The sequence below is a fragment of the Sus scrofa genome, chromosome 4 (assembly GCF_054392235.1).
Source record: "Sus scrofa isolate SSC_HxYL_T2T_F1_AM1 chromosome 4, Sscrofa_HxYL_maternal_Yorkshire_Landrace_v2.0, whole genome shotgun sequence".
Lineage (NCBI taxonomy): Eukaryota > Metazoa > Chordata > Mammalia > Artiodactyla > Suidae > Sus > Sus scrofa.
This window is the reverse complement of record NC_139386.1, coordinates 28699009-28712515: the sequence shown is the minus strand read 5'-3', so window position 1 is coordinate 28712515 and position 13507 is coordinate 28699009. Positions and strand designations below refer to the sequence as shown.

General features: G+C 34.1%; 1 protein-coding gene across 3 annotated transcripts in view; it reads left to right on the top strand.

Annotated features, from left to right (window-relative positions):
- LOC110260239 (uncharacterized) overlaps positions 1-13507 on the top strand; it is a 440837-nt gene that overhangs the window by 325391 nt on the left and 101939 nt on the right. For 2 of the 3 annotated variants that reach the window (XM_085021871.1, XM_085021872.1), the window contains exon 7: positions 6013-6167. The gene's annotated coding sequence lies outside the window, so the exon portion shown is untranslated. Of the gene's footprint in view, positions 1-6012; positions 9280-13507 lie in introns of those variants that run through there. The other variant, XM_085021873.1, reaches the window with a different exon arrangement.

Here is a 13507-nt window from a genome sequence, read left to right as displayed (position 1 = left end):
TTTCAGAAAATGAGATTTCAACCCTTTTTCTTATCCTGCTTTCAAAGTAATTTTGATAGAGACAAGATTGGGTCAACCACATCTATCTTGGTAATTCCTGAATATCAGCTTTTGAGATAATTATACTCCTATAACAAAAATTTGTTCCACCTGATATTAAGCTTCCTGACAAGGCTGGCCTGATATATTTTAACACATACAAATGCAACCCTTGATGCTAACGTGTGTGCAGGTTTTCTGAACCAAATATAAGATGTTAGTTGACATCACACTATTAGGAGATCAATTCAGAATTGGCAGTAATGCTGAAAAAGATTCTTACTTTGAAAATCTCATTTGGAAAAACTGCTTCCTACTGGCTGTTATAAGATGGAATAAAAGATGGAAATAAAAGATGGAAATTCTTGGTCATTCTTTTGTATGATTATAAATTTCAAGTGCTAAGTAGGCTTCCGATTAAGCCCAAAAGGAATTTTTACTTATGTTTCTAATTAAGGGAGAAATATACTTGATTATTTAATGGTCAACACTTTTTTCCCCCTCCTTCCTTAAGAAGATATTTTAGATTCAGATGAGAATTATCATTTAACCTTTCTCTGGCCTTCAATACTGCACCTGATCTGATAAAGCACATAACTGGAACAGTGAAAGCAAAATGAGCCTTTTCAGAATTTCATGAGTGACCTTAAGAATTTTAAAAATGCCCAGTATTCTGTTCTTGATTCTTCTGAGAGAGGTTTTTCCCTCTAAATACATATCAATGAATACAACCCATAAAATAGCCCAATATAGGCAACCAATTACTCAGAGAAGTACAGAAAGAAAAGGAAAAAATACTAGTAAATTTGTGAATCAGACCTATGAAATAATCTTAGAATGCTAAAGAAATTTGCCCCCAATATTGACTTAAGATTGGTCAATAAGTAGGATTACCTATATACTGTGTAAAAAAATTGTAAAAGTGCAAATCCTTTTTCATGACCACATAGGGTATTTACCCCAATTTATTCTTCAATTCATAGGTAACAATGTTTCAAGTATTAGGTATTAAGTAATTCTATTTACTTTTAAAATTAATAACACTTACCTAAAAGTTTACAAGACCCACTAGTAGATTTATTTATTATATTAGAAATAGTTTAAAATTTGTCTTTGGTTATAGACTCAAAGATTTACTCTTTATCTTAATTAATACATTGCACACAGCTCTATTCAGACAGGTGTAAAGTCTACCCCATCTTCAGAAGAGAGAAACTTCTCTTGTACTAAATTATAAACCTATTAATCAATTCACCTTCACTGTAAAATTCAATACCAATTCCCAAAACAACCTATGTTTGATTCTAGCAAAAACAAATGAGTTGATTTTATCCATTGCCCCATTTAAAAAAAAAAAAAAAACAAGGATATGGGAGTTCCCCTTGTGGCTCACTGGAAACAAATCCACCTAGTAATGATGAAGTTGCTGGTTTGATCCCTGGCCTTGCTCAGTGGGTTAAGGATCCAGCTTTGGCATGAGCTGTGGTGCAGGTTGCCAACACTGCTTGGACCCTGCAGTTCTGTGGCTGTGACTGTTGTATCCTCGCAGCTGTTAGCTCCAATTCGATCCCTAGCCTAGGAACTTCCATATGCCACCTTTTTAGGTGTGGCCCTAAAAAGCAAAAAAAAAAAAAAAAAAAAGTCGTGTTAGTCACAGCTACCATAGAACAACCTCTGTTTAATTTTCACCAAGGAAACTGTAAGAGAACAAATTCTTGCAGTATTCAATAACATTTTTTAGCTCTTTGATTTCACAAATAATAAATAAAAAGAATAATAAAATTTTATACAAATAATAAATAAAAAGAATAATAAAATTTTATACCTTGGAGGAAGCTTCAGGATTATACACTCAGTTCCCTCATAACTGAATGTCTGTTTCCAAAGCAAAATAATTTTATTGTAAATCCCAAGTTAATCTTACTTTTCCAAAATTAACACTAATACCAGATGGGGGTAGTTGAAAACAGCTTTTTGATGGATATCAGTTCTAAACAGTTTTGAATTGGTCTGTGTCCTAGTTTCTCTTCTTATTCCCTAATATTTTGGTGTAGCTAATGGTTTTAGTTATGTGTGTCATCTGGCCAGCAGTAGTAAAATCAATAGAACTACCTGCATCAACATCAATGACATGAACTAGATATCTTTGACTAGCTTTGTTCCAAACAAGCTTAGCATTAATTTAGTAACCACCAAGCAAGCACTTTCAATTGGTCAGAGTTTCTGAAAACGCAGTCAACCATTCATGCACAGATTTCTCAATTTTTATTGTTAACCTATCACCTAATTTATTTATTTAATTTTTTCATTAAATAACCTCATTTTTTATTTCAAATATAAAACTTGCTATTACTATTTATTTGGAAACTTTTTTAAAAGAAAGTAATTATAAAATTAACTATTATGAAAACAAAACACATTAAATTTTACTTATGTTCTTCTCTGGGCACTCTGGATAGGAATTCAGAGTCTAGAACTATCTGAAAAGTGTAAGATAAGTTTCTTAACAGAACTTTTCCTTTGTTATTTCATCAATGAAATGTAAATAATAATAATTCCTATCTCAGAGGACTTTAGTGAAGACTAAATGAAATAAAGATGTCAAGTCTCTTCAACTGATCTAAAGAGTCCATGTTTTCCTAATCAAATTATCTACAGTTTTTTTCTTTTGAGAAAATTTATGACCTGATTTTAAATTTTATATGAAATTCAAGGAAATTTATATGGAAAATAACCAAAGCAATTTTGAATAAGCAGAACAAATTTGGAAGCACTTCACTGACTATTAGAAAGCTCTATAAATTGAAATATTGGAACAATGATAGGCAAACTGATCAATGAGACAGAATACAGTGTCAGAAATGGATATATTCAGTGACACACCTGAAATACAATGAAGATGGCAGTGCAATACAGTGGAAAAGGGATGGTCTTTCCATTTAACAGTGCTGTATCAATTGGATGTCTCCTTGAAAAAAGTAGGTAACTTGACCTCTATCTCACACTATACAGTTCCAGGTGAATTAAAGATGTAAATGTGAAAGAGAAAACAAAGCTTGTAGAAGACTGTCTTCATGACTATGGCATAGACAAAGATTTCTTAAGGCAGAAAACAAATATCACAAATTATTATTTTTTTAATTAAAATGGAATTTTATTAAGAGTTCATATTCATCAAAACAATGATAATAGAATCTAAAAAGCAAACCCATGGGCAGAAAATATGTTTATAATATATCTATCTGAAAAAGAACTTGTATTCATGATATTTTTTTTAAAACTTCCTACAAATCAATAATTTCTTGCAAATTACACAAGCCAATAGAAAACTCTACTAAAAGACTTGAATCCTTATCAAAAGAGTAAGTACAAATGCTTAATAAACATAAACAGATATTGAACTTCATGAGCCATATAGGAAATGAGAATTGAAGCATTAACAATGGAAGATGATGTATTTGTAATATAATTGCATGGCACAAAACTAGTACCCGGAATACACAAAGTGTTTCTGAAAATCAAATCATTAAGACAGACTACTCAGTAGAGAAATGGGCAAAAGACTTGATCAGGCCTTTCACAAGGAAGGAAATCCAAAGAACCAATAAACAGGCAAAAGTGTTCAACTTCTTCCATCATTAAAAACCATAATGAGATATCACTACCTCTGCAGGTTGTATAAAGTCTTTTTTTTTTATTTTTACTTTTTAAGCCTGCACCTGTGACCTATGGAACTTCTGGACTAGGGGTCAAATTGGAGCTGCACCTGCAGGCCTACACTACAGTTACAGCTATGCCAGATCTGATCCACGTCTGCAACCTGTAGGTGGTGTAAAATCTATCAGTAACAAATGTGGGTAAGAATTTGGAACAACATCTATTCTTGTAAACTTCTAGTAAAAGTTTAAATTAGTGCAACCACTTCTGAAAATTCTTAGGCATTATCTATTAAAAATGAAGAGATGTGAACCTGTGCTGCCCAATATCTCTAGGTTTGTAATAAGCCCATCCACAACAAAGAACACATACGAATCTTTAGCAGTATCATTTAAGATGGTAACAATCCAAAAATCTTTTAATGGTAGAATGGATAATTTCTGGCATATCCATGCAATGAGATCCCACAAAGCAATGACAATGAACCATGTATGCTATGCTTAACATATTAAAAACCACACATGGAAACATGAAATCAAAAAACAGACCACCATGATTTTCTTCAAAACCGAAAAAGAAAGTTCACTAACATCTTTACAGCTATGTGATAGAACACTAAGAAATACCGGGAATTTGTTACAGAATTATCATCACAAAAGTCGGGATGGCAATTACTCCTTGGAAGTAGAAATTTGAGATTGGAAGGGACAGAAAGGGTCCTCTGGGAGCTGGAGGCAATGTTGTCTTTCTTTACCTGATGCTGCTAAAAAATATTCACTTCATAGTTTTTTATTGAACCGCATACCCTTTCTCTATGTAAATGTTATGCTATATTTCACATTTTTTACAGAGAATATTTTTTATTAATTAAACTTATTTTTATTAGGGTATAGTTGATTTACAGCGTTGAGTCAATTTCTGCCGTTCAGCATAGTGACCCAGTCATACATATATATATACATTCTTTTTCTCATTCTATCTTCCATTATGGTCTATCTTGAGGGACTGGATATAATTCCCTGTACTATACAGTAGGACATCATTGCTTATCCATTCTAAATATAATATCTAATTTTTTTTTGTCACACTGGTAGCATATGAAGTTCCCAGGCTAGGGACTGAATCTGAGTTGCAGCTGTGACCTATGCCACATCTGCAGTAATGACAGATCCTTAACCCTCTGTGCCACAGCAGGAACTCTAGTTCACAATTTATTTTGAATTGGAAAAAAAAAAAAGAAATAGAGGGTATCCATTTTGCTGATATGGATCACAACAAAGGTATAGCTCACTAGGCAGTCCAGTTCTTCAGGATGGCTAAATTCCTAGAATTTCAGTCTAGAGTATGTTGTATGTTTCTTTGGCTTTTCTGGAATGGCTAAAATTAATAAGCTGAAAAGTAGCAAGTATTGAAGAGGATACAGAGCAACCAGAATACTTACAAATTATGGATACAAATGTAAATTGACATAATCACTTTGGAAAACTCTTCTACCAAAGTTGATTATAGATATATCTATGACTCAACATTCCACTTGTAGGTATATACAGAACAGAAATATGCTTGTGGATTTATCAAAAGACATACTAGAATATTAATAGTAGCACTATTCTTTATAGATCCAACTGGGAAATTGTACAAATGGACAGTAATGGAATGGATGATAATGGAATGGCTAAATGAATGGTGATATCTTTGCACATTAGAATACCATTCATCAATGAAATAAATAATTTATGCTTCCAAACAACAGGTGTGGATGAATCTCACAAACGTAATGTTAAACATAAGAAGCACATACACATGCATTTATTTATATAGTACCTTAATAGGCAAAATTAATCTGAGTTGTTGGAAGTCAGGATACAATTATCCTGGAGCAAGTAGAAATGGAAGAGGTCACAGAGTGGTGCTTATTGCTCTCTGTTTCTTGGTATGAGTGCAGGTTAAAAGGATGAGTTTAGTTTTTTATAAGAATCATCACTCTAAACATACGACTTAAGCACTTTTCTGTATAGATATATTAAATTTCTCCATGGGTTTACATATGTGAATGGGATTACATATATGAAGTTCTTATAAGTGTACCTGGCATGTAGAACTCTAAAAATCATTAGCTATTATTTTTGTGCTGTTATTGATGTTCTTGCCCACAAAAAGCAACAAGCCTAATAAGTCCTGATCCTCATATATTAAAAAAGGAAATTAGTAAATGTTAGAAAAACAAGACAATTAGAATCAAACTGAGGCTATCTCGCTAACATGGTTGGAAGAATCAAAAAATAATTGAAAAATGCATGTCTTTCTTCTTAACAGAGTCGATGCATTTTAGCTCTGAGTCCATGGACTACCTACGGCACACATCCCTCATGAAAAACACTTCAAATGATCAAACAATTTAGCTACTCTGGAGAGACTGTTGACATCTTACCCTGACAGGCTCATCGAAATCAAACTCCCCTCCTAACCAGGTATTCTTTTTTTTAACCCCTGAAATTTATTTATGTCTACTTGATCTTAAAATAGGCCAAATAATGTTGACTTCTGAAATCTTTAATTCAGTGATTACGTGAGTACTTGAAGATATGTAAAGATGAATCTGTTTACCCTACAGCTTAATCCTATGTGGAAAAAGAATGATACTTTAGGAGTTCCCGCTGTGGCACAGTGGGTTAAGAATCCAACTGTAGCAGCTCAGGTCACTGCTGAAGTACAGGTTCAACCCCTGGCCCAGCATAATGGTTTAAAGGATCCAGTGTTGCTGCAGCTGCAGAGTAGGTCACAGTTGTGGCTGGAATTCAGTCCTTGACCCAGGAACTTCCACATGCCACGGGTGTGGCCATTAGAGAAGAGTGACACTTTATCTGGAGAATAAAAGGCATTCTACTACATTTTCAGAGAAGATTATTAGTTCTTTTGTTTGCATCCTTGGTATTTAGTCAATAGAGAGTGATCTTAAATCACTAATAGAAAAGAATATCACTATCACATCAAAGAATATGATAAATTCATGGAATAATATGTTTTAATTGCTCCTTAACATTTATGACAACATGGTTCTACACCCACAGAACAAAAAATTAGCTAGATTGAAAATATATGTAATTTTATTTTATTTTTATTTTTTAGGGCTGTACCTGTGGCATATGGAGGTTCCCAGGCTAGGAGTCAAATCGTAACTATAGCTGCTGGCCTACATCACAGCCACAGCAATGCCAGATCCAAGCCGCATCTGCAACCAACACTGCAGCTCGTGGCAATGCCAGATCCTTAACTCACTGAGCGAGGCCAGGGATCAAACCCGCGTTCTCATGGATGCTAGTCAGATTCGTTAACTGCTGAGCCACGATGGGAGCTCCCCCTAATTTTAAAATTCAATACTAAAATAGGCAAATTAGCACTAGTTTAAGACCTCATCTTCTGCAAATGCATGACTTTCCATTCATTTAGCAACTCTTCTCAAACACTGTTAGTTGCACAGGAGATGACCTCGTCTACTTTGAGTTCAGTTTTATATAATAGTACAAAACAATCTTTTAAATAGTTTTCCAAACTAAAGATGATGCACTTTTATGGACTCAGAGGCTAGGGTTATCAAACAAAAAAATCCGTTTTAAAGTAGATGAAGTGAAAATCTCTGGTCAATGAGTATTTATCTAATGGCTTTTAATTATTGAGATATTTTCCCTTTTGTTTTCTAAATTCTGTTTGGTAACCATTTGCATTTGCTCTTGGAAAATCACAAGTTAGATTTTCTTTGACAAGTATGTGTGGAGTATGTATTTTGCACTACCCTTCCTGCAGCAACATCCTTTTGTCCATCTGTATTAAGATGGCAGCTAGAAGATTTAAAGTAGGTAAGAGGAAGAACCAAACTGATGAGAGAAATTCCTTTGAGGCTACTGGGATATTCTAGCTGTTGGACTAAGAGAGTTGGTACAGCCCTTAAGAGGGGAAACTATGCCTCATGAAAGGGCATGACTGTGTGGGACAATGAGTTGATTGGGCTACAAGATTATGTGATTACTCCTATTTGCTGATTTATGTCTGTCACAGAATCTACCACATATTGATTTTCTTCACTCTCAGGTCCCTTGGGTCTCTGGCTCTATCCTTTCTATTTTCTTACTATAGTGGTATACTGCTGACTAGCACTGTTTATCCCTTTCTCTGTGCCTGGCGCTATATTAAGCAAACTTCAGAAACAACCTCATTTGATCCTCACAACAGCCCTATATGACTTGCTTTATTTTCAATCTTTTACTGATTGAGGGAACTGAGGCCTAGTGAGGATAAGTACATATTCCAAAGATAATATGGCCAATAGGTATTTAAACCAGATCAGCAATCTGGAGACTTTGCCTCTAAACACTAAATGCTACTGCCTAGGTAATGACCTCCAGCTTTCCATCTCTGAATACCTATCAGAGTTTTCTCCACCAGGAGTAGAAATTATTGCCACATGTTTCCACATTCTGTGAAGGATCCAGTAAACTTATCCCATGGCTGACAACAGATCTAAAACCTATTTACCAGTGGAAATCCCATATTTTTCTGTGGGAACTTAGAGAAAAAGAATAAAACGAACCTTTGTGCTGTTTTTGGTGTTTGGTAGGAGCTCTTCAGATGGAGAAAGGGGGCCAATTACTGGAGATTAAATATTGGGAAAGAGGTAAAGACAAGCAAAGAAAAATAGAGTAAACAATAGCCAATATTCTGCTTTCTCATTTCTTCTTAATTGGGAGCTCCTAAAATTCAAAGTCTATTACAAACCAATTCCTAGTCACATGGATCCCAGGTGTATCTGACAGGTGTCAGGTCAGGAAAAGAATCATTTTCATGACTCCAGTAGCCTAAGTAAATCACTTAGGTAACTCCAAGTCTCCACCTCTAGGATATCTTTATTATCTTTCATTAAATCAATATCTTCCACCCCAAAAGACCTGCTCAATAAATGAAATGATATGTTCTTTCTACACTAAGGAAAGGGTGTGATGATTGCAACAAATAGTGGAGTCAAGTGTGGAAGGAAAACTCAGGCAATGCCCCCAGGGGTGTCCCATCAAGTTGAAAAGAACATAGGACATCTCTTGTCCCCTGCTTCATAGTCATTTGGCTCACTTTTTTTTTTTTTTTCCTGAGCACTGCTGCAGCAGTGAGTTTTCAGAGGTGTAACCTGACAACACGATACATCTGTCATTTTTGGCTTGGATCTGGGGTGCAGCATCATGGAATGGATGTGAGCACTTATTCCCTCTCTAGCAGGCATATTTTGACTGACAGCAGAAGGAATCTGATCCTTTCTCTCACAAAAGAAGAGACTTTGAGGTGTCTGTCTCCTACTCCTCAGAAGGTCTTGGCTGGGTAGAGCTTCAGTTGCCCAACACAGAAATCAATGTAGCATTTTACCAAGGAGTGGCTCTCCCTCCTTTTCTGTTTCACTCTATAGTCCCTTCTTTCTTTTCTCTCATCTTGCTTTCCTATAACTATCTCTATGAAAGCCTTGTCTCAGTTTCTGCCTTCAGGAGCATCTCAGGCTAACACAAAAGCATAAAGAGTAAAAAAATTAAAAGTTGTAAAAAAGTGTGTAAATAAGATGAAAAAAAGTATAGGCATTTACCTTAACCTTAGAATTTATCCAAAATAGAGTTTGAGAAACTTTATGATAATGGAATGGGAAAATAAGCCAAAAATCTCTAATCTAATCAAAAAGGCAAAACTGCATTGTAAATGAGAAGGCATTTATACCAAGTTTCTAAGTTTGAATAAAATTGCAGCTAATGAATGAAATATTTATATCAAGGTTTCCTAGCAGCCAGGGCAAAAATGGAAACATGTAGCTCCTAGTGTTTAGCGGTTAGGAGAAAACCAATTGGGTAGCAAATGTAAAATGTGTTCCAGATGCTGGACTCCAGGAGAAATTGCATCAATGTTGTTTTTTTTAATAGATGGGACATTGAAAATATAATGAATGGTGTTCTTAATAACAGAGTTATAACACAAATTACAGAAGTATTCCATGCTTCTTGTGTTAGTTTTTCATCAATGCCAGACATATAATACCTAAAATGCTAGGACTTTTCTAAAAAAAGTAGTTTGGGGTTGTTAAAAATGTACAAAAATCTGCTCAAATGCCAACCTATTAGAGCATGAAAGAAATAATTGTTACTCGAAAAATAATTCAGAGGACAGTACTTATCCAAACTGTATAGTAGAATCAAAGTAATGGCAAATTTTGAGCAAAACTGCATCCTGATAAACTTCAAGCTAGATACCTGAGCACTCTTAAGTAACTAAATAAATTAACCTGCTAAGCAACATTTCCAATCACGCAAATATGACATTATTGAACATGACACCACTTCCTCCTGTACCTCTGGCAGACACACCTATTGATTATGGCATTCTTTCCTCTTGGTCTTGGAGACAGCCTCTGAGCTTCTAACACAGTACTCCAAACATTGAAAAGAATTAGAACCTACAGATGCATTGAATACTATTGGTTATTATTTGTATGTGTTAATTTCCTGGATGAGAAAACATGCATGCCAAAAATGATTTGGGGTTGAGAATAATAAATATTTAGCTCTTCTCACTCATACTAAATGGACCACAGATTTCACAACTTCTTTAGGCCACTCTTGGTACACAAGGTAGAATTTATTTACTATGTTCAATACTGAGACCAAATAATGTTTAAAAATGGAGTGGTGTTTCCAATGTGATAAGATATCTAAGAACTATGGAACGGTAAAAAAAATGTTGATATAAGGGGATGTCAAACAAATTAGAAATGAAAGGAAGATTCTTTACCTAATGAGTCATTTTGCCAGAAAGACAAGACCCACAACAATAGATGTAAGTACTTACCAAGCATTATAATATCTATCATTTCTTTAATTAAAAAAGGGCAGCCATAACACAGTCTGGAGAACATTTCCACACACACACCCCCAACTACCCTGCTCTCAACATTTTCCACTCTCTTGAGTAGAGATTGATGTGGTATAGATACTTAGAATTCTTGGAAATATGATTGGTAAAGGAAAAACACCATCTACAATTGTAACAACTGGACAAAATCCTTCCTACATCAAATCATCATTTTTCATCTGACAGTATTGTGGAAAGGTCTCCATAAAATGAAAATCTCCCATGTTATCCATTTCCCATCCCTAATCTCTACAATATAATGAGCTTCCACTCTCGAAAGAAGTATCTCTGATTGTATGGGAGAGATCTAAAGAAGAAAATGTATATCCTATTATAAACTTTAAATGGAATTCCCTCTATCTTTAATATGAATAGATGACTAAAATGTCCATAAAGTAGGTAATTGATAGTAGTATATGTTAGTAAAATGAAACTGTGAGGCTTCCTTAAATAAGTAATGCTAAGACAAAATACGGATGTATTAAGTTTCTAATGCTACATATCCTTTCTTGTTTATAGATATTAGTTATCATATAAAGGTAGAAAAATGTAACTAAGTATATAGTAAACTGCATTGTAGGCCCCTAGAGGTTGTTTGAAGGGAAACCCTGCTGCAATCAAGTAGTTAAAGAATTACTGAGTAGGAGTACTGTATTTAAAGATCTCTTTTCATGAATGGTATAGGAAAATATTTACATTGTTTTCAATAGCCCTCATCTACTAGTCTAATAATACCAGTCTGCTTTATGCCTGAATTTCTTCCTGGTCATGGATATTTTCAGGCAGATTAATTCTAGGTTACTGAGTTTTGTTGATAAAAAAAGAAGTAACTATCACAAATGTAAAGAGAACCTTGGTTATTTCTTCCTTGAAAATGGAAGGCATCCATTTATTTTAAAAAGTGTAATTCATTGTGAATTATTTAGTACCTATAGTCATAGGCTGTTAGCACTAGAAAGGCCCTTAGAGATTTCCTAGTTCAGAGGTTTTCAAACTACAGTCTTCCAAGTCCTGGGCTCCTCAGATGCACCAGGGGTCTGGCCACTCAGCTGCTCACCACCACTTTGGCTAAACCAGCTATATATATTTTTTTTTCTGTTTTATGTAATGGTATGACTTATAAGGTTTCACTTGGAAAAAAAGAATTCTGCTACTAAAAATTGTCAGTCACTGTACCCTGTCATTTTACCAATCATAATTGTAGGAACCCATTACATAAAGACACTTCACCAAGAAGATATTGTTTTAGAAGTAGAGCCAGGCACCAATGTGCTTTTTACTCAAGTGTGGCTCTTTTTCTCTGCAGAATCTATGGAAACAGCTTCTGACTGAAGATGTTTACAGTTCTTTTTTAAGGTTTATAGCCAATTAATAAATGGGTAAAACTTCCAAGTTTAGGTCTAGCTTTTATTTAAGACTGTTTGTTGTTTCAGAGAATAGAAATACTTGGATATTTTGATGAACTTGATTAGTCAAACTATTTTGGAAAGACAAAAATGACCAAAAAAGAAAGAAAAAGAGAGGTGGGTGTAAAGTGAGGAGAGAGAATCAAAGAAGAAGAAAGCAAGAGGATAAATAAGAAGAAGAAAAAAAGAAAAGAAAATTGTTTTGATCAGTATGATTACTTTTGGGGCTAATGGCCTCAAATCCATTTTTTACATTAAGCCATTAAACTTACTTTTACTTAATACCATATAGAAAATATGGTATTAACTTCCATATGCCACAGCTGTGGCCATAAAAAGAAAAAGAAAAAAAATCCATAACTTCTTTAAAATGGATTTTGATTGTTTTACTTTTAAATTCTACATATTCTCTCTCATGTATGTGATGGCATTTAATAAATTGAACTGCAAATTTTTGTAGAAGAAAAAATATGAAAAGCTGATATAAACTTAAAAGAAATATCCTGGGTTGGGCATTTGCAACAGAGAGACTATATATAAAGTAAAAGTTGAAGTAAAATTTCCAAGAATTTCAAAGATGTTGTTACATATTTATGAATTGAGACCTCCAGTTCCTTTGAGTAGGGGAGAGATGTTAGATAGCTCTACAAATCAAATAGTCTAATTTGTGCTTATTATAATTCCTTTCATATTACACTGATGCTATTTCTTTGTTTGTCCTCTAAGGCTGCAGATTCCTTAAGGGCAAGGATTTTCAGTCTTATTCACCTATTTTTTACACCTAATAACTATCATTGGCAACATGGTAGATGTGCTATTAATATTTATTTAGTGAATGAATGCATGAATGAATAGATATGAATGATTCTATACACAAAGCTTCTGGGTTACTTGCACTTTCTAATTTCTCTTTGAAAAGTCTGCATTATTTAGAATATTCTCACTTCAAAGTGACGTGTTGGCAAAAGTAAAATTATAAATCCAGATTCCTTCCTGACTGCTTTCCATACCATGTTAGTGACTTCTAAATACTCAGTCATCTCTAATGGCACAGAAGGTATAGAGATTCTAGCTCAAATGAGTCTTGTGATGATTTCCCTTACAAAGCTTCACTTTCAATTGAAAAACAAAACATACAGATACAAGCACACAAGTACACATACACAGACATGAGAATAAGGTCAGCACCCCACCTTTTTAAGTTCATGACAAATAATTAATTTTTAGAGAAAAATATTAATAGATATTATTTTATAAACATGTGTTGTGCCAAACACTATATATTTACATGTATTGCTTGTTCTTCACAATATTCTTATGTTTAGAATATTCTCACTTTGGAAGGTTTAACTATTATCCCATTATGTATTTGAGGAAACTGATAATCAGACAGGTTAAAAAGTTGCATATTGCTCTTACACTGAAAGGCTTGGTTTCAAACCCAGTTATAGCAGGTGCATCTACTATAATCT